Genomic DNA, 25,904 nt, shown 5'->3' with positions numbered 1-25,904 from the left:
AAACGCACGCAAGAAGTTGCAAAACCAGCGTCACAGACTGATACGATGTATACTGTCATAAGGAGAGCAAGATGTAAGTGTGGGGACCGGCTGTTATCGTGGTGTTATCGAGTGCAGATCTGTCTTAGGTATCACGGCTTAACGTCATTGAAGTCTAGAGGTGGACAACACGTTCGCCTTACTCAGAGCGGTGTCTGAACTCTATTTTCGACGTTATGCGTGCCACTTTCATTGTGGCCAACTACGATTCGATACAGAATGCACGAAACCTGAAAGACACCCTCACTGATACATAGAGAGTAGTGTTTGTCTGCGGAATAATGGGAGTGCAAGGGTCTGTGACGTTGATATGACTGTATGTAGCACTACTAGTTATCGGGGGAGGGTGGGCGTAGCTCAGATGGTAGAGCGCTCGCTTAGTGTGCGAGAGGTACTGGGATCGATACCCAGCGCCTCCAGAATTTTTAACACACCTACATGCGCACCTTGCCATGCAAGTGGAATAATTCCCAACCGGCAGAGGTGTGTAGGCAGATACAAGCGAACGATTAGCATCCACAATTGCGCCGATTTCACGTAAATCCCACTGCACGTTCCCATTCTTTGCGTGCAGTCGGCTGCTACTGGTGTTGCTGGTTGTGACTGCTGATAACAGATGCCGTAGCAATCAATTCATGGAGTGAGTTGTATGTTTTGCGATAGTCTGTCTCTGACAAGGAAGCACAGGTGATATAGGTGCGAACACAGGAAGCTTGCAGCCCGTCGCTGCCTGCAGACACAGAGCAGCCACACTAGAAGAGCGGCCTAAGCCGTAGGCGAAATGTGCTCATTCGCTTTGGCGCGACGTCGAACTATAAATAAGGCTGTCACTAGCGTGAGCGTCGTGTAAAGTCGGAAAAGTCATCTGCATGGGTGATTGCCAAGTTTGGGGAGCGTTTCGTAGTACGATCAGTGCAATGGGGACGCGGAAACTTGTTGTGTCCCAGTGTTTTGCAGCTGGACGACAAGAGTTTTACACAGTAGCAAAGAGCGAGGCTCTGAGTTAGCATGAACAATGGAGAGCACAATGGGGCTCGAGATGTGCTTGTTACCTCAGGTGCTGTATGGTTGTGGACAAGGAGTGAAATGGACCAATTTGTGACCGCCCTTTCAATTTAAGACGTTCAAAACAGACGGAATTTGCATTCGTAATACCAGAGCATCGAAACTACTTGGAACTCTTGTGTATATGAACGTGTCCGCGCCTTTGTATTCTGGTACCTTCGCCGCTACAAACGAACCAACCATCGTGTCCGTGCACATCAGAGTCGCAAAGAATGGAGAATAGCCAGGCTTGGTCGTGTGTGTAGCTGTAGCTCAGTTGGCAGATCGTTCGCTTAGCGTGTGAACGGTCTCGGGTTCAAGCCCCGGTTCCTCCATGTTTTGTGGTCAGTGCATGGTAAGTGTTGGTCGCGGCGAACATAAACGCACGCAAGAAGTTGCAAAACCAGCGTCACAGACTGATACGATGTATACTGTCATAAGGAGAGCAAGATGTAAGTGTGGGGACCGGCTGTTATCGTGGTGTTATCGAGTGCAGATCTGTCTTAGGTATCACGGCTTAACGTCATTGAAGTCTAGAGGTGGACAACACGTTCGCCTTACTCAGAGCGGTGTCTGAACTCTATTTTCGACGTTATGCGTGCCACTTTCATTGTGGCCAACTACGATTCGATACAGAATGCACGAAACCTGAAAGACACACTCACTGATACATAGAGAGTAGTGTTTGTCTGCGGAATAATGGGAGTGCAAGGGTCTGTGACGTTGATATGTCTGTATGTAGCACTACTAGTTATCGGGGGAGGGTGGGCGTAGCTCAGATGGTAGAGCGCTCGCTTAGTGTGCGAGAGGTACTGGGATCGATACCCAGCGCCTCCAGAATTTCTAACACACCTACATGCGCACCTTGCCATGCAAGTGGAATAATTCCCAACCGGCAGAGGTGTGTAGGCAGATACAAGCGAACGATTAGCATCCACAATTGCGCCGATTTCACGTAAATCCCACTGCACGTTCCCATTCTTTGCGTGCAGTCGGCTGCTACTGGTGTTGCTGGTTGTGACTGCTGATAACAGATGCCGTAGCAATCAAGTCATGGAGTGAGTTGTATGTTTTGCGATAGTCTGTCTCTGACAAGGAAGCACAGGTGATATAGGTGCGAACACAGGAAGCTTGCAGCCCCTCGCTGCCTGCAGACACAGAGCAGCCACACTAGAAGAGCGGCCTAAGCCGTAGGCGAAATGTGCTCATTCGCTTTGGCGCGACGTCGAACTATAAATAAGGCTGTCACTAGCGTGAGCGTCGTGTAAAGTCGGAAAAGTCATCTGCATGGGTGATTGCCAAGTTTGGGGAGCGTTTCGTAGTACGATCAGTGCAATGGGGACGCGGAAACTTGTTGTGTCCCAGTGTTTTGCAGTTGGACGACAAGAGTTTTACACAGTAGCAAAGAGCGAGGCACTGAGTTAGCATGAACAATGGAGAGCACAATGGGGCTCGAGATGTGCTTGTTACCTCAGGTGCTGTATGGTTGTGGACAAGGAGTGAAATGGACCAATTTGTGACCGCCCTTTCAATTTAAGACGTTGAAAACAGACGGAATTTGCATTCGTAATACCAGAGCATCGAAACTACTTGGAACTCTTGTGTATATGAACGTGTCCGCGCCTTTGTATTCTGGTACCTTCGCCGCTACAAACCAACCAACCATCGTGTCCGTGCACATCAGAGTCGCAAAGAATGGAGAATAGCCAGGCTTGGTCGTGTGTGTAGCTGTAGCTTAGTTGGCAGATCGTTCGCTTAGCGTGTGAACGGTCTCGGGTTCAAGCCCCGGCTCCTCCATGTTTTGTGGTCAGTGCATGGTAAGTGTTGGTCGCGGCCAACATAAACGCACGCAAGAAGTTGCAAAACCAGCGTCACAGACTGATACGATGTATACTGTCATAAGGAGAGCAAGATGTAAGTGTGGGGACCGGCTGTTATCGTGGTGTTATCGAGTGCAGATCTGTCTTAGGTATCACGGCTTAACGTCATTGAAGTCTAGAGGTGGACAACACGTTCGCCTTACTCAGAGCGGTGTCTGAACTCTATTTTCGACGTTATGCGTGCCACTTTCATTGTGGCCAACTACGATTCGATACAGAATGCACGAAACCTGAAAGACACCCTCACTGATACATAGAGAGTAGTGTTTGTCTGCGGAATAATGGGAGTGCAAGGGTCTGTGACGTTGATATGACTGTATGTAGCACTACTAGTTATCGGGGGAGGGTGGGCGTAGCTCAGATGGTAGAGCGCTCGCTTAGTGTGCGAGAGGTACTGGGATCGATACCCAGCGCCTCCAGAATTTTTAACACACCTACATGCGCACCTTGCCATGCAAGTGGAATAATTCCCAACCGGCAGAGGTGTGTAGGCAGATACAAGCGAACGATTAGCATCCACAATTGCGCCGATTTCACGTAAATCCCACTGCACGTTCCCATTCTTTGCGTGCAGTCGGCTGCTACTGGTGTTGCTGGTTGTGACTGCTGATAACAGATGCCGTAGCAATCAATTCATGGAGTGAGTTGTATGTTTTGCGATAGTCTGTCTCTGACAAGGAAGCACAGGTGATATAGGTGCGAACACAGGAAGCTTGCAGCCCGTCGCTGCCTGCAGACACAGAGCAGCCACACTAGAAGAGCGGCCTAAGCCGTAGGCGAAATGTGCTCATTCGCTTTGGCGCGACGTCGAACTATAAATAAGGCTGTCACTAGCGTGAGCGTTGCGTGAGCGTCGTGTAAAGTCGGAAAAGTCATCTGCATGGGTGATTGCCAAGTTTGGGGAGCGTTTCGTAGTACGATCAGTGCAATGGGGACGCGGAAACTTGTTGTGTCCCAGTGTTTTGCAGCTGGACGACAAGAGTTTTACACAGTAGCAAAGAGCGAGGCTCTGAGTTAGCATGAACAATGGAGAGCACAATGGGGCTCGAGATGTGCTTGTTACCTCAGGTGCTGTATGGTTGTGGACAAGGAGTGAAATGGACCAATTTGTGACCGCCCTTTCAATTTAAGACGTTCAAAACAGACGGAATTTGCATTCGTAATACCAGAGCATCGAAACTACTTGGAACTCTTGTGTATATGAACGTGTCCGCGCCTTTGTATTCTGGTACCTTCGCCGCTACAAACCAACCAACCATCGTGTCCGTGCACATCAGAGTCGCAAAGAATGGAGAATAGCCAGGCTTGGTCGTGTGTGTAGCTGTAGCTCAGTTGGCAGATCGTTCGCTTAGCGTGTGAACGGTCTCGGGTTCAAGCCCCGGTTCCTCCATGTTTTGTGGTCAGTGCATGGTAAGTGTTGGTCGCGGCGAACATAAACGCACGCAAGAAGTTGCAAAACCAGCGTCACAGACTGATACGATGTATACTGTCATAAGGAGAGCAAGATGTAAGTGTGGGGACCGGCTGTTATCGTGGTGTTATCGAGTGCAGATCTGTCTTAGGTATCACGGCTTAACGTCATTGAAGTCTAGAGGTGGACAACACGTTCGCCTTACTCAGAGCGGTGTCTGAACTCTATTTTCGACGTTATGCGTGCCACTTTCATTGTGGCCAACTACGATTCGATACAGAATGCACGAAACCTGAAAGACACCCTCACTGATACATAGAGAGTAGTGTTTGTCTGCGGAATAATGGGAGTGCAAGGGTCTGTGACGTTGATATGACTGTATGTAGCACTACTAGATATCGGGGGAGGGTGGGCGTAGCTCAGATGGTAGAGCGCTCGCTTAGTGTGCGAGAGGTACTGGGATCGATACCCAGCGCCTCCAGAATTTTTAACACACCTACATGCGCACCTTGCCATGCAAGTGGAATAATTCCCAACCGGCAGAGGTGTGTAGGCAGATACAAGCGAACGATTAGCATCCACAATTGTGCCGATTTCACGTAAATCCCACTGCACGTTCCCATTCTTTGCGTGCAGTCGGCTGCTACTGGTGTTGCTGGTTGTGACTGCTGATAACAGATGCCGTAGCAATCAATTCATGGAGTGAGTTGTATGTTTTGCGATGGTCTGTCTCTGACAAGGAAGCACAGGTGATATAGGTGCGAACACAGGAAGCTTGCAGCCCCTCGCTGCCTGCAGACACAGAGCAGCCACACTAGAAGAGCGGCCTAAGCCGTAGGCGAAATGTGCTCATTCGCTTTGGCGCGACGTCGAACTATAAATAAGGCTGTCACTAGCGTGAGCGTTGCGTGAGCGTCGTGTAAAGTCGGAAAAGTCATCTGCATGGGTGATTGCCAAGTTTGGGGAGCGTTTCGTAGTACGATCAGTGCAATGGGGACGCGGAAACTTGTTGTGTCCCAGTGTTTTGCAGCTGGACGACAAGAGTTTTACACAGTAGCAAAGAGCGAGGCTCTGAGTTAGCATGAACAATGGAGAGCACAATGGGGCTCGAGATGTGCTTGTTACCTCAGGTGCTGTATGGTTGTGGACAAGGAGTGAAATGGACCAATTTGTGACCGCCCTTTCAATTTAAGACGTTCAAAACAGACGGAATTTGCATTCGTAATACCAGAGCATCGAAACTACTTGGAACTCTTGTGTATATGAACGTGTCCGCGCCTTTGTATTCTGGTACCTTCGCCGCTACAAACCAACCAACCATCGTGTCCGTGCACATCAGAGTCGCAAAGAATGGAGAATAGCCAGGCTTGGTCGTGTGTGTAGCTGTAGCTCAGTTGGCAGATCGTTCGCTTAGCGTGTGAACGGTCTCGGGTTCAAGCCCCGGTTCCTCCATGTTTTGTGGTCAGTGCATGGTAAGTGTTGGTCGCGGCGAACATAAACGCACGCAAGAAGTTGCAAAACCAGCGTCACAGACTGATACGATGTATACTGTCATAAGGAGAGCAAGATGTAAGTGTGGGGACCGGCTGTTATCGTGGTGTTATCGAGTGCAGATCTGTCTTAGGTATCACGGCTTAACGTCATTGAAGTCTAGAGGTGGACAACACGTTCGCCTTACTCAGAGCGGTGTCTGAACTCTATTTTCGACGTTATGCGTGCCACTTTCATTGTGGCCAACTACGATTCGATACAGAATGCACGAAACCTGAAAGACACCCTCACTGATACATAGAGAGTAGTGTTTGTCTGCGGAATAATGGGAGTGCAAGGGTCTGTGACGTTGATATGACTGTATGTAGCACTACTAGATATCGGGGGAGGGTGGGCGTAGCTCAGATGGTAGAGCGCTCGCTTAGTGTGCGAGAGGTACTGGGATCGATACCCAGCGCCTCCAGAATTTTTAACACACCTACATGCGCACCTTGCCATGCAAGTGGAATAATTCCCAACCGGCAGAGGTGTGTAGGCAGATACAAGCGAACGATTAGCATCCACAATTGTGCCGATTTCACGTAAATCCCACTGCACGTTCCCATTCTTTGCGTGCAGTCGGCTGCTACTGGTGTTGCTGGTTGTGACTGCTGATAACAGATGCCGTAGCAATCAATTCATGGAGTGAGTTGTATGTTTTGCGATGGTCTGTCTCTGACAAGGAAGCACAGGTGATATAGGTGCGAACACAGGAAGCTTGCAGCCCCTCGCTGCCTGCAGACACAGAGCAGCCACACTAGAAGAGCGGCCTAAGCCGTAGGCGAAATGTGCTCATTCGCTTTGGCGCGACGTCGAACTATAAATAAGGCTGTCACTAGCGTGAGCGTTGCGTGAGCGTCGTGTAAAGTCGGAAAAGTCATCTGCATGGGTGATTGCCAAGTTTGGGGAGCGTTTCGTAGTACGATCAGTGCAATGGGGACGCGGAAACTTGTTGTGTCCCAGTGTTTTGCAGCTGGACGACAAGAGTTTTACACAGTAGCAAAGAGCGAGGCACTGAGTTAGCATGAACAATGGAGAGCACAATGGGGCTCGAGATGTGCTTGTTACCTCAGGTGCTGTATGGTTGTGGACAAGGAGTGAAATGGACCAATTTGTGACCGCCCTTTCAATTTAAGACGTTCAAAACAGACGGAATTTGCATTCGTAATACCAGAGCATCGAAACTACTTGGAACTCTTGTGTATATGAACGTGTCCGCGCCTTTGTATTCTGGTACCTTCGCCGCTACAAACCAACCAACCATCGTGTCCGTGCACATCAGAGTCGCAAAGAATGGAGAATAGCCAGGCTTGGTCGTGTGTGTAGCTGTAGCTCAGTTGGCAGATCGTTCGCTTAGCGTGTGAACGGTCTCGGGGTCAAGCCCCGGCTCCTCCATGTTTTGTGGTCAGTGCATGGTAAGTGTTGGTCGCGGCGAACATAAACGCACGCAAGAAGTTGCAAAACCAGCGTCACAGACTGATACGATGTATACTGTCATAAGGAGAGCAAGATGTAAGTGTGGGGACCGGCTGTTATCGTGGTGTTATCGAGTGCAGATCTGTCTTAGGTATCACGGCTTAACGTCATTGAAGTCTAGAGGTGGACAACACGTTCGCCTTACTCAGAGCGGTGTCTGAACTCTATTTTCGACGTTATGCGTGCCACTTTCATTGTGGCCAACTACGATTCGATACAGAATGCACGAAACCTGAAAGACACCCTCACTGATACATAGAGAGTAGTGTTTGTCTGCGGAATAATGGGAGTGCAAGGGTCTGTGACGTTGATATGACTGTATGTAGCACTACTAGTTATCGGGGGAGGGTGGGCGTAGCTCAGATGGTAGAGCGCTCGCTTAGTGTGCGAGAGGTACTGGGATCGATACCCAGCGCCTCCAGAATTTTTAACACACCTACATGCGCACCTTGCCATGCAAGTGGAATAATTCCCAACCGGCAGAGGTGTGTAGGCAGATACAAGCGAACGATTAGCATCCACAATTGCGCCGATTTCACGTAAATCCCACTGCACGTTCCCATTCTTTGCGTGCAGTCGGCTGCTACTGGTGTTGCTGGTTGTGACTGCTGATAACAGATGCCGTAGCAATCAATTCATGGAGTGAGTTGTATGTTTTGCGATAGTCTGTCTCTGACAAGGAAGCACAGGTGATATAGGTGCGAACACAGGAAGCTTGCAGCCCCTCGCTGCCTGCAGACACAGAGCAGCCACACTAGAAGAGCGGCCTAAGCCGTAGGCGAAATGTGCTCATTCGCTTTGGCGCGACGTCGAACTATAAATAAGGCTGCCACTAGCGTGAGCGTCGTGTAAAGTCGGAAAAGTCATCTGCATGGGTGATTGCCAAGTTTGGGGAGCGTTTCGTAGTACGATCAGTGCAATGGGGACGCGGAAACTTGTTGTGTCCCAGTGTTTTGCAGTTGGACGACAAGAGTTTTACACAGTAGCAAAGAGCGAGGCACTGAGTTAGCATGAACAATGGAGAGCACAATGGGGCTCGAGATGTGCTTGTTACCTCAGGTGCTGTATGGTTGTGGACAAGGAGTGAAATTGACCAATTTGTGACCGCCCTTTCAATTTAAGACGTTGAAAACAGACGGAATTTGCATTCGTAATACCAGAGCATCGAAACTACTTGGAACTCTTGTGTATATGAAGGTGTCCGCGCCTTTGTATTCTGGTACCTTCGCCGCTACAAACCAACCAACCATCGTGTCCGTGCACATCAGAGTCGCACACAATGGAGAATAGCCAGGCTTGGTCGTGTGTGTAGCTGTAGCTCAGTTGGCAGATCGTTCGCTTAGCGTGTGAACGGTCTCGGGTTCAAGCCCCGGCTCCTCCATGTTTTGTGGTCAGTGCATGGTAAGTGTTCGTCGTGGCGAACATAAACGCACGCAAGAAGTTGCAAAACCAGCGTCACAGACTGATACGATGTATACTGTCATAAGGAGAGCAAGATGTAAGTGTGGGGACCGGCTGTTATCGTGGTGTTATCGAGTGCAGATCTGTCTTAGGTATCACGGCTTAACGTCATTGAAGTCTAGAGGTGGACAACACGTTCGCCTTACTCAGAGCGGTGTCTGAACTCTATTTTCGACGTTATGCGTGCCACTTTCATTGTGGCCAACTACGATTCGATACAGAATGCACGAAACCTGAAAGACACCCTCACTGATACATAGAGAGTAGTGTTTGTCTGCGGAATAATGGGAGTGCAAGGGTCTGTGACGTTGATATGACTGTATGTAGCACTACTAGTTATCGGGGGAGGGTGGGCGTAGCTCAGATGGTATAGCGCTCGCTTAGTGTGCGAGAGGTACTGGGATCGATACCCAGCGCCTCCAGAATTTTTAACACACCTACATGCGCACCTTGCCATGCAAGTGGAATAATTCCCAACCGGCAGAGGTGTGTAGGCAGATACAAGCGAACGATTAGCATCCACAATTGCGCCGATTTCACGTAAATCCCACTGCACGTTCCCATTCTTTGCGTGCAGTCGGCTGCTACTGGTGTTGCTGGTTGTGACTGCTGATAACAGATGCCGTAGCAATCAATTCATGGAGTGAGTTGTATGTTTTGCGATAGTCTGTCTCTGACAAGGAAGCACAGGTGATATAGGTGCGAACACAGGAAGCTTGCAGCCCCTCGCTGCCTGCAGACACAGAGCAGCCACACTAGAAGAGCGGCCTAAGCCGTAGTGCGAAATGTGCTCATTCGCTTTGGCGCGACGTCGAACTATAAATAAGGCTGTCACTAGCGTGAGCGTCGTGTAAAGTCGGAAAAGTCATCTGCATGGGTGATTGCCAAGTTTGGGGAGCGTTTCGTAGTACGATCAGTGCAATGGGGACGCGGAAACTTGTTGTGTCCCAGTGTTTTGCAGTTGGACGACAAGAGTTTTACACAGTAGCAAAGAGCGAGGCACTGAGTTAGCATGAACAATGGAGAGCACAATGGGGCTCGAGATGTGCTTGTTACCTCAGGTGCTGTATGTTTGTGGACAAGGAGTGAAATGGACCAATTTGTGACCGCCCTTTCAATTTAAGACGTTCAAAACAGACGGAATTTGCATTCGTAATACCAGAGCATCGAAACTACTTGGAACTCTTGTGTATATGAACGTGTCCGCGCCTTTGTATTCTGGTACCTTCGCCGCTACAAACCAACCAACCATCGTGTCCGTGCACATCAGAGTCGCAAAGAATGGAGAATAGCCAGGCTTGGTCGTGTGTGTAGCTGTAGCTCAGTTGGCAGATCGTTCGCTTAGCGTGTGAACGGTCTCGGGGTCAAGCCCCGGCTCCTCCATGTTTTGTGGTCAGTGCATGGTAAGTGTTGGTCGCGGCGAACATAAACGCACGCAAGAAGTTGCAAAACCAGCGTCACAGACTGATACGATGTATACTGTCATAAGGAGAGCAAGATGTAAGTGTGGGGACCGGCTGTTATCGTGGTGTTATCGAGTGCAGATCTGTCTTAGGTATCACGGCTTAACGTCATTGAAGTCTAGAGGTGGACAACACGTTCGCCTTACTCAGAGCGGTGTCTGAACTCTATTTTCGACGTTATGCGTGCCACTTTCATTGTGGCCAACTACGATTCGATACAGAATGCACGAAACCTGAAAGACACCCTCACTGATACATAGAGAGTAGTGTTTGTCTGCGGAATAATGGGAGTGCAAGGGTCTGTGACGTTGATATGACTGTATGTAGCACTACTAGTTATCGGGGGAGGGTGGGCGTAGCTCAGATGGTAGAGCGCTCGCTTAGTGTGCGAGAGGTACTGGGATCGATACCCAGCGCCTCCAGAATTTTTAACACACCTACATGCGCACCTTGCCATGCAAGTGGAATAATTCCCAACCGGCAGAGGTGTGTAGGCAGATACAAGCGAACGATTAGCATCCACAATTGCGCCGATTTCACGTAAATCCCACTGCACGTTCCCATTCTTTGCGTGCAGTCGGCTGCTACTGGTGTTGCTGGTTGTGACTGCTGATAACAGATGCCGTAGCAATCAATTCATGGAGTGAGTTGTATGTTTTGCGATAGTCTGTCTCTGACAAGGAAGCACAGGTGATATAGGTGCGAACACAGGAAGCTTGCAGCCCCTCGCTGCCTGCAGACACAGAGCAGCCACACTAGAAGAGCGGCCTAAGCCGTAGGCGAAATGTGCTCATTCGCTTTGGCGCGACGTCGAACTATAAATAAGGCTGCCACTAGCGTGAGCGTCGTGTAAAGTCGGAAAAGTCATCTGCATGGGTGATTGCCAAGTTTGGGGAGCGTTTCGTAGTACGATCAGTGCAATGGGGACGCGGAAACTTGTTGTGTCCCAGTGTTTTGCAGTTGGACGACAAGAGTTTTACACAGTAGCAAAGAGCGAGGCACTGAGTTAGCATGAACAATGGAGAGCACAATGGGGCTCGAGATGTGCTTGTTACCTCAGGTGCTGTATGGTTGTGGACAAGGAGTGAAATGGACCAATTTGTGACCGCCCTTTCAATTTAAGACGTTCAAAACAGACGGAATTTGCATTCGTAATACCAGAGCATCGAAACTACTTGGAACTCTTGTGTATATGAAGGTGTCCGCGCCTTTGTATTCTGGTACCTTCGCCGCTACAAACCAACCAACCATCGTGTCCGTGCACATCAGAGTCGCACACAATGGAGAATAGCCAGGCTTGGCCGTGTGTGTAGCTGTAGCTCATTTGGCAGATCGTTCGCTTAGCGTGTGAACGGTCTCGGGTTCAAGCCCCGGCTCCTCCATGTTTTGTGGTCAGTGCATGGTAAGTGTTGGTCGTGGCGAACATAAACGCACGCAAGAAGTTGCAAAACCAGCGTCACAGACTGATACGATGTATACTGTCATAAGGAGAGCAAGATGTAAGTGTGGGGACCGGCTGTTATCGTGGTGTTATCGAGTGCAGATCTGTCTTAGGTATCACGGCTTAACGTCATTGAAGTCTAGAGGTGGACAACACGTTCGCCTTACTCAGAGCGGTGTCTGAACTCTATTTTCGACGTTATGCGTGCCACTTTCATTGTGGTCAACTACGATTCGATACAGAATGCACGAAACCTGAAAGACACCCTCACTGATACATAGAGAGTAGTGTTTGTCTGCGGAATAATGGGAGTGCAAGGGTCTGTGACGTTGATATGACTGTATGTAGCACTACTAGTTATCGGGGGAGGGTGGGCGTAGCTCAGATGGTATAGCGCTCGCTTAGTGTGCGAGAGGTACTGGGATCGATACCCAGCGCCTCCAGAATTTTTAACACACCTACATGCGCACCTTGCCATGCAAGTGGAATAATTCCCAACCGGCAGAGGTGTGTAGGCAGATACAAGCGAACGATTAGCATCCACAATTGCGCCGATTTCACGTAAATCCCACTGCACGTTCCCATTCTTTGCGTGCAGTCGGCTGCTACTGGTGTTGCTGGTTGTGACTGCTGATAACAGATGCCGTAGCAATCAATTCATGGAGTGAGTTGTATGTTTTGCGATAGTCTGTCTCTGACAAGGAAGCACAGGTGATATAGGTGCGAACACAGGAAGCTTGCAGCCCCTCGCTGCCTGCAGACACAGAGCAGCCACACTAGAAGAGCGGCCTAAGCCGTAGTGCGAAATGTGCTCATTCGCTTTGGCGCGACGTCGAACTATAAATAAGGCTGTCACTAGCGTGAGCGTCGTGTAAAGTCGGAAAAGTCATCTGCATGGGTGATTGCCAAGTTTGGGGAGCGTTTCGTAGTACGATCAGTGCAATGGGGACGCGGAAACTTGTTGTGTCCCAGTGTTTTGCAGTTGGACGACAAGAGTTTTACACAGTAGCAAAGAGCGAGGCACTGAGTTAGCATGAACAATGGAGAGCACAATGGGGCTCGAGATGTGCTTGTTACCTCAGGTGCTGTATGGTTGTGGACAAGGTGTGAAATGGACCAATTTGTGACCGCCCTTTCAATTTAAGACGTTCAAAACAGACTGAATTTGCATTCGTAATACCAGAGCATCGAAACTACTTGGAACTCTTGTGTATATGAACGTGTCCGCGCCTTTGTATTCTGGTACCTTCGCCGCTACAAACCAACCAACCATCGTGTCCGTGCACATCAGAGTCGCAAAGAATGGAGAATAGCCAGGCTTGGTCGTGTGTGTAGCTGTAGCTCAGTTGGTAGATCGTTCGCTTAGCGTGTGAACGGTCTCGGGTTCAAGCCCCGGTTCCTCCATGTTTTGTGGTCAGTGCATGGTAAGTGTTGGTCGCGGCGAACATAAACGCACGCAAGAAGTTGCAAAACCAGCGTCACAGACTGATACGATGTATACTGTCATAAGGAGAGCAAGATGTAAGTGTGGGGACCGGCTGTTATCGTGGTGTTATCGAGTGCAGATCTGTCTTAGGTATCACGGCTTAACGTCATTGAAGTCTAGAGGTGGACAACACGTTCGCCTTACTCAGAGCGGTGTCTGAACTCTATTTTCGACGTTATGCGTGCCACTTTCATTGTGGCTAACTACGATTCGATACAGAATGCACGAAACCTGAAAGACACCCTCACTGATACATAGAGAGTAGTGTTTGTCTGCGGAATAATGGGAGTGCAAGGGTCTGTGACGTTGATATGACTGTATGTAGCACTACTAGTTATCGGGGGAGGGTGGGCGTAGCTCAGATGGTATAGCGCTCGCTTAGTGTGCGAGAGGTACTGGGATCGATACCCAGCGCCTCCAGAATTTTTAACACACCTACATGCGCACCTTGCCATGCAAGTGGAATAATTCCCAACCGGCAGAGGTGTGTAGGCAGATACAAGCGAACGATTAGCATCCACAATTGCGCCGATTTCACGTAAATCCCACTGCACGTTCCCATTCTTTGCGTGCAGTCGGCTGCTACTGGTGTTGCTGGTTGTGACTGCTGATAACAGATGCCGTAGCAATCAATTCATGGAGTGAGTTGTATGTTTTGCGATAGTCTGTCTCTGACAAGGAAGCACAGGTGATATAGGTGCGAACACAGGAAGCTTGCAGCCCCTCGCTGCCTGCAGACACAGAGCAGCCACACTAGAAGAGCGGCCTAAGCCGTAGGCGAAATGTGCTCATTCGCTTTGGCGCGACGTCGAACTATAAATAAGGCTGTCACTAGCGTGAGCGTCGTGTAAAGTCGGAAAAGTCATCTGCATGGGTGATTGCCAAGTTTGGGGAGCGTTTCGTAGTACGATCAGTGCAATGGGGACGCGGAAACTTGTTGTGTCCCAGTGTTTTGCAGCTGGACGACAAGAGTTTTACACAGTAGCAAAGAGCGAGGCACTGAGTTAGCATGAACAATGGAGAGCACAATGGGGCTCGAGATGTGCTTGTTACCTCAGGTGCTGTATGGTTGTGGACAAGGAGTGAAATGGACCAATTTGTGACCGCCCTTTCAATTTAAGACGTTCAAAACAGACGGAATTTGCATTCGTAATACCAGAGCATCGAAACTACTTGGAACTCTTGTGTATATGAACGTGTCCGCGCCTTTGTATTCTGGTACCTTCGCCGCTACAAACCAACCAACCATCGTGTCCGTGCACATCAGAGTCGCAAAGAATGGAGAATAGCCAGGCTTGGTCGTGTGTGTAGCTGTAGCTCAGTTGGCAGATCGTTCGCTTAGCGTGTGAACGGTCTCGGGGTCAAGCCCCGGCTCCTCCATGTTTTGTGGTCAGTGCATGGTAAGTGTTGGTCGCGGCGAACATAAACGCACGCAAGAAGTTGCAAAACCAGCGTCACAGACTGATACGATGTATACTGTCATAAGGAGAGCAAGATGTAAGTGTGGGGACCGGCTGTTATCGTGGTGTTATCGAGTGCAGATCTGTCTTAGGTATCACGGCTTAACGTCATTGAAGTCTAGAGGTGGACAACACGTTCGCCTTACTCAGAGCGGTGTCTGAACTCTATTTTCGACGTTATGCGTGCCACTTTCATTGTGGCCAACTACGATTCGATACAGAATGCACGAAACCTGAAAGACACCCTCACTGATACATAGAGAGTAGTGTTTGTCTGCGGAATAATGGGAGTGCAAGGGTCTGTGACGTTGATATGACTGTATGTAGCACTACTAGTTATCGGGGGAGGGTGGGCGTAGCTCAGATGGTAGAGCGCTCGCTTAGTGTGCGAGAGGTACTGGGATCGATACCCAGCGCCTCCAGAATTTTTAACACACCTACATGCGCACCTTGCCATGCAAGTGGAATAATTCCCAACAGGCAGAGGTGTGTAGGCAGATGCAAGCGAACGATTAGCATCCACAATTGCGCCGATTTCACGTAAATCCCACTGCACGTTCCCATTCTTTGCGTGCAGTCGGCTGCTACTGGTGTTGCTGGTTGTGACTGCTGATAACAGATGCCGTAGCAATCAATTCATGGAGTGAGTTGTATGTTTTGCGATAGTCTGTCTCTGACAAGGAAGCACAGGTGATATAGGTGCGAACACAGGAAGCTTGCAGCCCCTCGCTGCCTGCAGACACAGAGCAGCCACACTAGAAGAGCGGCCTAAGCCGTAGGCGAAATGTGCTCATTCGCTTTGGCGCGACGTCGAACTATAAATAAGGTTGCACTAGCGTGAGCGTTGCGTGAGCGTCGTGTAAAGTCGGAAAAGTCATCTGCATGGGTGATTGCCAAGTTTGGGGAGCGTTTCGTAGTACGATCAGTGCAATGGGGACGCGGAAACTTGTTGTGTCCCAGTGTTTTGCAGTTGGACGACAAGAGTTTTACACAGTAGCAAAGAGCGAGGCACTGAGTTAGCATGAACAATGGAGAGCACAATGGGGCTCGAGATGTGCTTGTTACCTCAGGTGCTGTATGGTTGTGGACAAGGAGTGAAATGGACCAATTTGTGACCGCCCTTTCAATTTAAGACGTTCAAAACAGACGGAATTTGCATTCGTAATACCAGAGCATCGAAACTACTTGGAACTCTTGTGTATATGAACGTGTCCGCGCCTTTGTATTCTGGTACCTTCGCCGCTACAAACCAACCAACCATCGTGTCCGTGCACATCAGAGTCGCAAAGAATGGAGAATAGCCAGGCTTGGTCGTGTGTGTAGCTGTAGCTCAGTTGGCAGATCGTTCGCTTAGCGTGTGAACGGTCTCGGGTTCAAGCCCCGGTTCCTCCATGTTTTGTGGTCAGTGCATGGTAAGTGTTGGTCGCGGCGAACATAAACGCACGCAAGAAGTTGCAAAACCAGCGTCACAGACTGATACGATGTATACTGTCATAAGGAGAGCAAGATGTAAGTGTGGGGACCGGCTGTTATCGTGGTGTTATCGAGTGCAGATCTGTCTTAGGTATCACGGCTTAACGTCATTGAAGTCTAGAGGTGGACAACACGTTCGCCTTACTCAGAGCGGTGTCTGAACTCTATTTTCGACGTTATGCGTGCCACTTTCATTGTGGCCAACTACGATTCGATACAGAATGCACGAAACCTGAAAGACACCCTCTCTGATACATAGAGAGTAGTGTTTGTCTGCGGAATAATGGGAGTGCAAGGGTCTGTGACGTTGATATGACTGTATGTAGCACTACTAGTTATCGGGGGAGGGTGGGCGTAGCTCAGATGGTAGAGCGCTCGCTTAGTGTGCGAGAGGTACTGGGATCGATACCCAGCGCCTCCAGAATTTTTAACATACCTACATGCGCACCTTGCCATGCAAGTGGAATAATTCCCAACCGGCAGAGGTGTGTAGGCAGATACAAGCGAACGATTAGCATCCACAATTGCGCCGATTTCACGTAAATCCCACTGCACGTTCCCATTCTTTGCGTGCAGTCGGCTGCTACTGGTGTTGCTGGTTGTGACTGCTGATAACAGATGCCGTAGCAATCAATTCATGGAGTGAGTTGTATGTTTTGCGATAGTCTGTCTCTGACAAGGAAGCACAGGTGATATAGGTGCGAACACAGGAAGCTTGCAGCCCCTCGCTGCCTGCAGACACAGAGCAGCCACACTAGAAGAGCGGCCTAAGCCGTAGGCGAAATGTGCTCATTCGCTTTGGCGCGACGTCGAACTATAAATAAGGCTGTCACTAGCGTGAGCGTTGCGTGAGCGTCGTGTAAAGTCGGAAAAGTCATCTGCATGGGTGATTGCCAAGTTTGGGGAGCGTTTCGTAGTACGATCAGTGCAATGGGGACGCGGAAACTTGTTGTGTCCCAGTGTTTTGCAGTTGGACGACAAGAGTTTTACACAGTAGCAAAGAGCGAGGCACTGAGTTAGCATGAACAATGGAGAGCACAATGGGGCTCGAGATGTGCTTGTTACCTCAGGTGCTGTATGGTTGTGGACAAGGAGTGAAATGGACCAATTTGTGACCGCCCTTTCAATTTAAGACGTTCAAAACAGACGGAATTTGCATTCGTAATACCAGAGCATCGAAACTACTTGGAACTCTTGTGTATATGAACGTGTCCGCGCCTTTGTATTCTGGTACCTTCGCCGCTACAAACCAACCAACCATCGTGTCCGTGCACATCAGAGTCGCAAAGAATGGAGAATAGCCAGGCTTGGTCGTGTGTGTAGCTGTAGCTCAGTTGGCAGATCGTTCGCTTAGCGTGTGAACGGTCTCGGGTTCAAGCCCCGATTCCTCCATGTTTTGTGTTCAGTGCATGGTAAGTGTTGGTCGCGGCGAACATAAACGCACGCAAGAAGTTGCAAAACCAGCGTCACAGACTGATACGATGTATACTGTCATAAGGAGAGCAAGATGTAAGTGTGGGGACCGGCTGTTATCGTGGTTTTATCGAGTGCAGATCTGTCTTAGGTATCACGGCTTAACGTCATTGAAGTCTAGAGGTGGACAACACGTTCGCCTTACTCAGAGCGGTGTCTGAACTCTATTTTCGACGTTATGCGTGCCACTTTCATTGTGGCCAACTACGATTCGATACAGAATGCACGAAACCTGAAAGACACCCTCACTGATACATAGAGAGTAGTGTTTGTCTGCGGAATAATGGGAGTGCAAGGGTCTGTGACGTTGATATGACTGTATGTAGCACTACTAGTTATCGGGGGAGGGTGGGCGTAGCTCAGATGGTAGAGCGCTCGCTTAGTGTGCGAGAGGTACTGGGATCGATACCCAGCGCCTCCAGAATTTTTAACACACCTACATGCGCACCTTGCCATGCAAGTGGAATAATTCCCAACCGGCAGAGGTGTGTAGGCAGATACAAGCGAACGATTAGCATCCACAATTGCGCCGATTTCACGTAAATCCCACTGCACGTTCCCATTCTTTGCGTGCAGTCGGCTGCTACTGGTGTTGCTGGTTGTGACTGCTGATAACAGATGCCGTAGCAATCAATTCATGGAGTGAGTTGTATGTTTTGCGATAGTCTGTCTCTGACAAGGAAGCACAGGTGATATAGGTGCGAACACAGGAAGCTTGCAGCCCCTCGCTGCCTGCAGACACAGAGCAGCCACACTAGAAGAGCGGCCTAAGCCGTAGGCGAAATGTGCTCATTCGCTTTGGCGCGACGTCGAACTATAAATAAGGCTGTCACTAGCGTGAGCGTCGTGTAAAGTCGGAAAAGTTATCTGCATGGGTGATTGCCAAGTTTGGGGAGCGTTTCGTAGTACGATCAGTGCAATGGGGACGCGGAAACTTGTTGTGTCCCAGTGTTTTGCAGTTGGACGACAAGAGTTTTACACAGTGGCAAAGAGCGAGGCACTGAGTTAGCATGAACAATGGAGAGCACAATGGGGCTCGAGATGTGCTTGTTACCTCAGGTGCTGTATGGTTGTGGACAAGGAGTGAAATGGACCAATTTGTGACCGCCCTTTCAATTTAAGACGTTCAAAACAGACGGAATTTGCATTCGTAATACCAGAGCATCGAAACTACTTGGAACTCTTGTGTATATGAACGTGTCCGCGCCTTTGTATTCTGGTACCTTCGCAGCTACAAACCAACCAACCATCGTGTCCGTGCACATCAGAGTCGCAAAGAATGGAGAGTAGCCAGGCTTGGTCGTGTGTGTAGCTGTAGCTCAGTTGGCAGATCGTTCGCTTAGCGTGTGAACGGTCTCGGGTTCAAGCCCCGGTTCCTCCATGTTTTGTGGTCAGTGCATGGTAAGTGTTGGTCGCGGCGAACATAAACGCACGCAAGAAGTTGCAAAACCAGCGTCACAGACTGATACGATGTATACTGTCATAAGGAGAGCAAGATGTAAGTGTGGGGACCGGCTTTTATGGTGGTGTTATCGAGTGCAGATCTGTCTTAGGTATCACGGCTTAACGTCATTGAAGTCTAGAGGTGGACAACACGTTCGCCTTACTCAGAGCGGTGTCTGAACTCTATTTTCGACGTTATGCGTGCCACTTTCATTGTGGCCAACTACGATTCGATACAGAATGCACGAAACCTGAAAGACACCCTCACTGATACATAGAGAGTAGTGTTTGTCTGCGGAATAATGGGAGTGCAAGGGTCTGTGACGTTGATATGACTGTATGTAGCACTACTAGTTATCGGGGGAGGGTGGGCGTAGCTCAGATGGTAGAGCGCTCGCTTAGTGTGCGAGAGGTACTGGAATCGATACCCAGCGCCTCCAGAATTTTTAACACACCTACATGCGCACCTTGCCATGCAAGTGGATTAATTCCCAACAGGCAGAGGTGTGTAGGCAGATACAAGCGAACGATTAGCATCCACAATTGCGCCGATTTCACGTAAATCCCACTGCACGTTCCCATTCTTTGCGTGCAGTCGGCTGCTACTGGTGTTGCTGGTTGTGACTGCTGATAACAGATGCCGTAGCAATCAATTCATGGAGTGAGTTGTATGTTTTGCGATAGTCTGTCTCTGACAAGGAAGCACAGGTGATATAGGTGCGAACACAGGAAGCTTGCAGCCCCTCGCTGCCTGCAGACACAGAGCAGCCACACTAGAAGAGCGGCCTAAGCCGTAGGCGAAATGTGCTCATTCGCTTTAGCGCGACGTCGAACTATAAATAAGGTTGTCACTAGCGTGAGCGTTGCGTGAGCGTCGTGTAAAGTCGGAAAAGTCATCTGCATGGGTGATTGCCAAGTTTGGGGAGCGTTTCGTAGTACGATCAGTGCAATGGGGACGCGGAAACTTGTTGTGTCCCAGTGTTTTGCAGTTGGACGACAAGAGTTTTACACAGTAGCAAAGAGCGAGGCACTGAGTTGGCATGAACAATGGAGAGCACAATGGGGCTCGAGATGTGCTTGTTACCTCAGGTGCTGTGTGATTGTGGACAAGGAGTGAAATGGACCAATTTGTGACCGCCCTTTCAATTTAAGACGTTCAAAACAGACGGAATTTGCATTCGTAATACCAGAGCATCGAAACTACTTGGAACTCTTGTGTATATGAACGTGTCCGCGCCTTTGTATTCTGGTACCTTCGCCGCTACAAACCAACCAACCATCGTGTCCGTGCACATCAGAGTCGCAAAGAATGGAGAATAGCCAGGCTTGGTGGTGTGTGTATCTGTAGCTCAGTTGGCAGATCGTTCGCTTAGCGTGTGAACGGTCTCGGGTTCAAGCCCCAGCTCCTCCATGTTTTGTGTTCAGTGCATGGTAAGTGTTGGTCGCGGCGAACATAAACGCACGCAAGAAGTTGCAAAACCAGCGTCACAGACTGATATGATGTATACTGTCATAAGGAGAGCAAGATGTAAGTGTGGGGACCGGCTGTTATCGTGGTGTCATCGAGTGCAGATCTGTCTTAGGTATCACGGCTTAACGTCATTGAAGTCTAGAGGTGGACAACACGTTCGTCTTACTCAGAGCGGTGTCTGAACTCTATTTTCGACGTTATGCGTGCCACTTTCATTGTGGCCAACTACGATTCGATACAGAATGCACGAAACCTGAAAGACACCCTCACTGATACATAGAGAGTAGTGTTTGTCTGCGGAATAATGGGAGTGCAAGGGTCTGTGACGTTGATATGACTGTATGTAGCACTACTAGTTATCGGTGGGGTGGGCGTAGCTCAGATGGTAGAGCGCTCGCTTAGTGTGCGAGAGGTACTGGGATCGATACCCAGCGCCTCCAGAATTTTTAACATACCTACATGCGCACCTTGCCATGCAAGTGGAATAATTCCCAACCGGCAGAGGTGTGTAGGCAGATACAAGCGAACGATTAGCATCCACAATTGCGCCGATTTCACGTAAATCCCACTGCACGTTCCCATTCTTTGCGTGCAGTCGGCTGCTACTGGTGTTGCTGGTTGTGACTGCTGATAACAGATGCCGTAGCAATCAATTCATGGAGTGAGTTGTATGTTTTGCGATAGTCTGTCTCTGACAAGGAAGCACAGGTGATATAGGTGCGAACACAGGAAGCTTGCAGCCCCTCGCTGCCTGCAGACACAGAGCAGCCACACTAGAAGAGCGGCCTAAGCCGTAGGCGAAATGTGCTCATTCGCTTTGGCGCGACGTAGAACTATAAATAAGGCTGTCACTAGCGTGAGCGTTGCGTGAGCGTCGTGTAAAGTCGGAAAAGTCATCTGCATGGGTGATTGCCAAGTTTGGGGAGCGTTTCGTAGTACGATCAGTGCAATGGGGACGCGGAAACTTGTTGTGTCCCAGTGTTTTGCAGTTGGACGACAAGAGTTTTACACAGTAGCAAAGAGCGAGGCACTGAGTTAGCATGAACAATGGAGAGCACAATGGGGCTCGAGATGTGCTTGTTACCTCAGGTGCTGTATGGTTGTGGACAAGGAGTGAAATGGACCAATTTGTGACCGCCCTTTCAATTTAAGACGTTCAAAACAGACGGAATTTGCATTCGTAATACCAGAGCATCGAAACTACTTGGAACTCTTGTGTATATGAACGTGTCCGCGCCTTTGTATTCTGGTACCTTCGCCGCTACAAACCAACCAACCATCGTGTCCGTGCACATCAGAGTCGCAAAGAATGGAGAATAGCCAGGCTTGGTCGTGTGTGTAGCTGTAGCTCAGTTGGCAGATCGTTCGCTTAGCGTGTGAACGGTCTCGGGTTCAAGCCCCGATTCCTCCATGTTTTGTGGTCAGTGCATGGTAAGTGTTGGTCGCGGCGAACATAAACGCACGCAAGAAGTTGCAAAACCAGCGTCACAGACTGATACGATGTATACTGTCATAAGGAGAGCAAGATGTAAGTGTGGGGACCGGCTGTTATCGTGGTTTTATCGAGTGCAGATCTGTCTTAGGTATCACGGCTTAACGTCATTGAAGTCTAGAGGTGGACAACACGTTCGCCTTACTCAGAGCGGTGTCTGAACTCTATTTTCGACGTTATGCGTGCCACTTTCATTGTGGCCAACTACGATTCGATACAGAATGCACGAAACCTGAAAGACACCCTCACTGATACATAGAGAGTAGTGTTTGTCTGCGGAATAATGGGAGTGCAAGGGTCTGTGACGTTGATATGACTGTATGTAGCACTACTAGTTATCGGGGGAGGGTGGGCGTAGCTCAGATGGTAGAGCGCTCGCTTAGTGTGCGAGAGGTACTGGGATCGATACCCAGCGCCTCCAGAATTTTTAACACACCTACATGCGCACCTTGCCATGCAAGTGGAATAATTCCCAACCGGCAGAGGTGTGTAGGCAGATACAAGCGAACGATTAGCATCCACAATTGCGCCGATTTCACGTAAATCCCACTGCACGTTCCCATTCTTTGCGTGCAGTCGGCTGCTACTGGTGTTGCTGGTTGTGACTGCTGATAACAGATGCCGTAGCAATCAATTCATGGAGTGAGTTGTATGTTTTGCGATAGTCTGTCTCTGACAAGGAAGCACAGGTGATATAGGTGCGAACACAGGAAGCTTGCAGCCCCTCGCTGCCTGCAGACACAGAGCAGCCACACTAGAAGAGCGGCCTAAGCCGTAGGCGAAATGTGCTCATTCGCTTTGGCGCGACGTCGAACTATAAATAAGGCTGTCACTAGCGTGAGCGTCGTGTAAAGTCGGAAAAGTCATCTGCATGGGTGATTGCCAAGTTTGGGGAGCGTTTCGTAGTACGATCAGTGCAATGGGGACGCGGAAACTTGTTGTGTCCCAGTGTTTTGCAGTTGGACGACAAGAGTTTTACACAGTAGCAAAGAGCGAGGCACTGAGTTAGCATGAACAATGGAGAGCACAATGGGGCTCGAGATGTGCTTGTTACCTCAGGTGCTGTATGGTTGTGGACAAGGAGTGAAATGGACCAATTTGTGACCGCCCTTTCAATTTAAGACGTTCAAAACAGACGGAATTTGCATTCGTAATACCAGAGCATCGAAACTACTTGGAACTCTTGTGTATATGAACGTGTCCGCGCCTTTGTATTCTGGTACCTTCGCCGCTACAAACCAACCAACCATCGTGTCCGTGCACATCAGAGTCGCAAAGAATGGAGAATAGCCAGGCTTGGTCGTGTGTGTAGCTGTAGCTCAGTTGGCAGATCGTTCGCTTAGCGTGTGAACGGTCTCGGGTTCAAGCCCCGATTCCTCCATGTTTTGTGGTCAGTGCATGGTAAGTGTTGGTCGCGGCGAACATAAACGCACGCAAGAAGTTGCAAAACCAGCGTCACAGACTGATACGATGTATACTGTCATAAGGAGAGCAAGATGTAAGTGTGGGGACCGGCTGTTATCGTGGTTTTATCGAGTGCAGATCTGTCTTAGGTATCACGGCTTAACGTCATTGAAGTCTAGAGGTGGACAACACGTTCGCCTTACTCAGAGCGGTGTCTGAACTCTATTTTCGACGTTATGCGTGCCACTTTCATTGTGGCCAACTACGATTCGATACAGAATGCACGAAACCTGAAAGACACCCTCACTGATACATAGAGAGTAGTGTTTGTCTGCGGAATAATGGGAGTGCAAGGGTCTGTGACGTTGATATGACTGTATGTAGCACTACTAGTTATCGGGGGAGGGTGGGCGTAGCTCAGATGGTAGAGCGCTCGCTTAGTGTGCGAGAGGTACTGGGATCGATACCCAGCGCCTCCAGAATTTTTAACACACCTACATGCGCACCTTGCCATGCAAGTGGAATAATTCCCAACCGGCAGAGGTGTGTAGGCAGATACAAGCGAACGATTAGCATCCACAATTGCGCCGATTTCACGTAAATCCCACTGCACGTTCCCATTCTTTGCGTGCAGTCGGCTGCTACTGGTGTTGCTGGTTGTGACTGCTGATAACAGATGCCGTAGCAATCAATTCATGGAGTGAGTTGTATGTTTTGCGATAGTCTGTCTCTGACAAGGAAGCACAGGTGATATAGGTGCGAACACAGGAAGCTTGCAGCCCCTCGCTGCCTGCAGACACAGAGCAGCCACACTAGAAGAGCGGCCTAAGCCGTAGGCGAAATGTGCTCATTCGCTTTGGCGCGACGTCGAACTATAAATAAGGCTGTCACTAGCGTGAGCGTCGTGTAAAGTCGGAAAAGTCATCTGCATGGGTGATTGCCAAGTTTGGGGAGCGTTTCGTAGTACGATCAGTGCAATGGGGACGCGGAAACTTGTTGTGTCCCAGTGTTTTGCAGTTGGACGACAAGAGTTTTACACAGTAGCAAAGAGCGAGGCACTGAGTTAGCATGAACAATGGAGAGCACAATGGGGCTCGAGATGTGCTTGTTACCTCAGGTGCTGTATGGTTGTGGACAAGGAGTGAAATGGACCAATTTGTGACCGCCCTTTCAATTTAAGACGTTCAAAACAGACGGAATTTGCATTCGTAATACCAGAGCATCGAAACTACTTGGAACTCTTGTGTATATGAACGTGTCCGCGCCTTTGTATTCTGGTACCTTCGCAGCTACAAACCAACCAACCATCGTGTCCGTGCACATCAGAGTCGCAAAGAATGGAGAGTAGCCAGGCTTGGTCGTGTGTGTAGCTGTAGCTCAGTTGGCAGATCGTTCGCTTAGCGTGTGAACGGTCTCGGGTTCAAGCCCCGGTTCCTCCATGTTTTGTGGTCAGTGCATGGTAAGTGTTGGTCGCGGCGAACATAAACGCACGCAAGAAGTTGCAAAACCAGCGTCACAGACTGATACGATGTATACTGTCATAAGGAGAGCAAGATGTAAGTGTGGGGACCGGCTTTTATGGTGGTGTTATCGAGTGCAGATCTGTCTTAGGTATCACGGCTTAACGTCATTGAAGTCTAGAGGTGGACAACACGTTCGCCTTACTCAGAGCGGTGTCTGAACTCTATTTTCGACGTTATGCGTGCCACTTTCATTGTGGCCAACTACGATTCGATACAGAATGCACGAAACCTGAAAGACACCCTCACTGATACATAGAGAGTAGTGTTTGTCTGCGGAATAATGGGAGTGCAAGGGTCTGTGACGTTGATATGACTGTATGTAGCACTACTAGTTATCGGGGGAGGGTGGGCGTAGCTCAGATGGTAGAGCGCTCGCTTAGTGTGCGAGAGGTACTGGAATCGATACCCAGCGCCTCCAGAATTTTTAACACACCTACATGCGCACCTTGCCATGCAAGTGGATTAATTCCCAACAGGCAGAGGTGTGTAGGCAGATACAAGCGAACGATTAGCATCCACAATTGCGCCGATTTCACGTAAATCCCACTGCACGTTCCCATTCTTTGCGTGCAGTCGGCTGCTACTGGTGTTGCTGGTTGTGACTGCTGATAACAGATGCCGTAGCAATCAATTCATGGAGTGAGTTGTATGTTTTGCGATAGTCTGTCTCTGACAAGGAAGCACAGGTGATATAGGTGCGAACACAGGAAGCTTGCAGCCCCTCGCTGCCTGCAGACACAGAGCAGCCACACTAGAAGAGCGGCCTAAGCCGTAGGCGAAATGTGCTCATTCGCTTTAGCGCGACGTCGAACTATAAATAAGGTTGTCACTAGCGTGAGCGTTGCGTGAGCGTCGTGTAAAGTCGGAAAAGTCATCTGCATGGGTGATTGCCAAGTTTGGGGAGCGTTTCGTAGTACGATCAGTGCAATGGGGA

At 49.4% G+C, this 25,904-nt stretch overlaps 13 non-coding genes across 13 annotated transcripts; all 13 read left to right on the top strand.

Annotated features, from left to right (window-relative positions):
• The first annotated feature begins 384 nt into the window (after positions 1–384).
• Positions 385–458, top strand: Trnat-agu (transfer RNA threonine (anticodon AGU)). Its single transcript has one exon. It is a non-coding gene; the product is annotated as a tRNA-Thr (tRNA).
• Positions 459–1,846: 1,388 nt separating this feature from the next.
• Trnat-agu (transfer RNA threonine (anticodon AGU)) lies at positions 1,847–1,920 on the top strand. The gene has a single exon. It is a non-coding gene; the product is annotated as a tRNA-Thr (tRNA).
• Positions 1,921–3,308: 1,388 nt separating this feature from the next.
• Trnat-agu (transfer RNA threonine (anticodon AGU)) lies at positions 3,309–3,382 on the top strand. The gene has a single exon. It is a non-coding gene; the product is annotated as a tRNA-Thr (tRNA).
• Positions 3,383–4,781: 1,399 nt separating this feature from the next.
• Trnat-agu (transfer RNA threonine (anticodon AGU)) lies at positions 4,782–4,855 on the top strand. Its single transcript has one exon. It is a non-coding gene; the product is annotated as a tRNA-Thr (tRNA).
• A 1,399-nt stretch (positions 4,856–6,254) lies between these two features.
• On the top strand, positions 6,255–6,328 carry Trnat-agu (transfer RNA threonine (anticodon AGU)). The gene has a single exon. It is a non-coding gene; the product is annotated as a tRNA-Thr (tRNA).
• A 1,399-nt stretch (positions 6,329–7,727) lies between these two features.
• On the top strand, positions 7,728–7,801 carry Trnat-agu (transfer RNA threonine (anticodon AGU)). The gene has a single exon. It is a non-coding gene; the product is annotated as a tRNA-Thr (tRNA).
• A 2,851-nt stretch (positions 7,802–10,652) lies between these two features.
• Trnat-agu (transfer RNA threonine (anticodon AGU)) lies at positions 10,653–10,726 on the top strand. The gene has a single exon. It is a non-coding gene; the product is annotated as a tRNA-Thr (tRNA).
• A 4,313-nt stretch (positions 10,727–15,039) lies between these two features.
• On the top strand, positions 15,040–15,113 carry Trnat-agu (transfer RNA threonine (anticodon AGU)). Its single transcript has one exon. It is a non-coding gene; the product is annotated as a tRNA-Thr (tRNA).
• Positions 15,114–16,511: 1,398 nt separating this feature from the next.
• Positions 16,512–16,585, top strand: Trnat-agu (transfer RNA threonine (anticodon AGU)). The gene has a single exon. It is a non-coding gene; the product is annotated as a tRNA-Thr (tRNA).
• Positions 16,586–17,984: 1,399 nt separating this feature from the next.
• Positions 17,985–18,058, top strand: Trnat-agu (transfer RNA threonine (anticodon AGU)). Its single transcript has one exon. It is a non-coding gene; the product is annotated as a tRNA-Thr (tRNA).
• A 2,859-nt stretch (positions 18,059–20,917) lies between these two features.
• On the top strand, positions 20,918–20,991 carry Trnat-agu (transfer RNA threonine (anticodon AGU)). The gene has a single exon. It is a non-coding gene; the product is annotated as a tRNA-Thr (tRNA).
• A 1,399-nt stretch (positions 20,992–22,390) lies between these two features.
• Trnat-agu (transfer RNA threonine (anticodon AGU)) lies at positions 22,391–22,464 on the top strand. The gene has a single exon. It is a non-coding gene; the product is annotated as a tRNA-Thr (tRNA).
• A 1,388-nt stretch (positions 22,465–23,852) lies between these two features.
• Trnat-agu (transfer RNA threonine (anticodon AGU)) lies at positions 23,853–23,926 on the top strand. Its single transcript has one exon. It is a non-coding gene; the product is annotated as a tRNA-Thr (tRNA).
• The last annotated feature ends 1,978 nt before the right edge of the window (positions 23,927–25,904 follow it).

Source organism: Schistocerca gregaria, unplaced genomic scaffold (genome assembly GCF_023897955.1).
Source record: "Schistocerca gregaria isolate iqSchGreg1 unplaced genomic scaffold, iqSchGreg1.2 ptg000180l, whole genome shotgun sequence".
Lineage (NCBI taxonomy): Eukaryota > Metazoa > Arthropoda > Insecta > Orthoptera > Acrididae > Schistocerca > Schistocerca gregaria.
The sequence above is the reverse complement of the archived record's forward strand: the minus strand, read 5'-3'. Positions and strand labels throughout refer to the sequence as shown.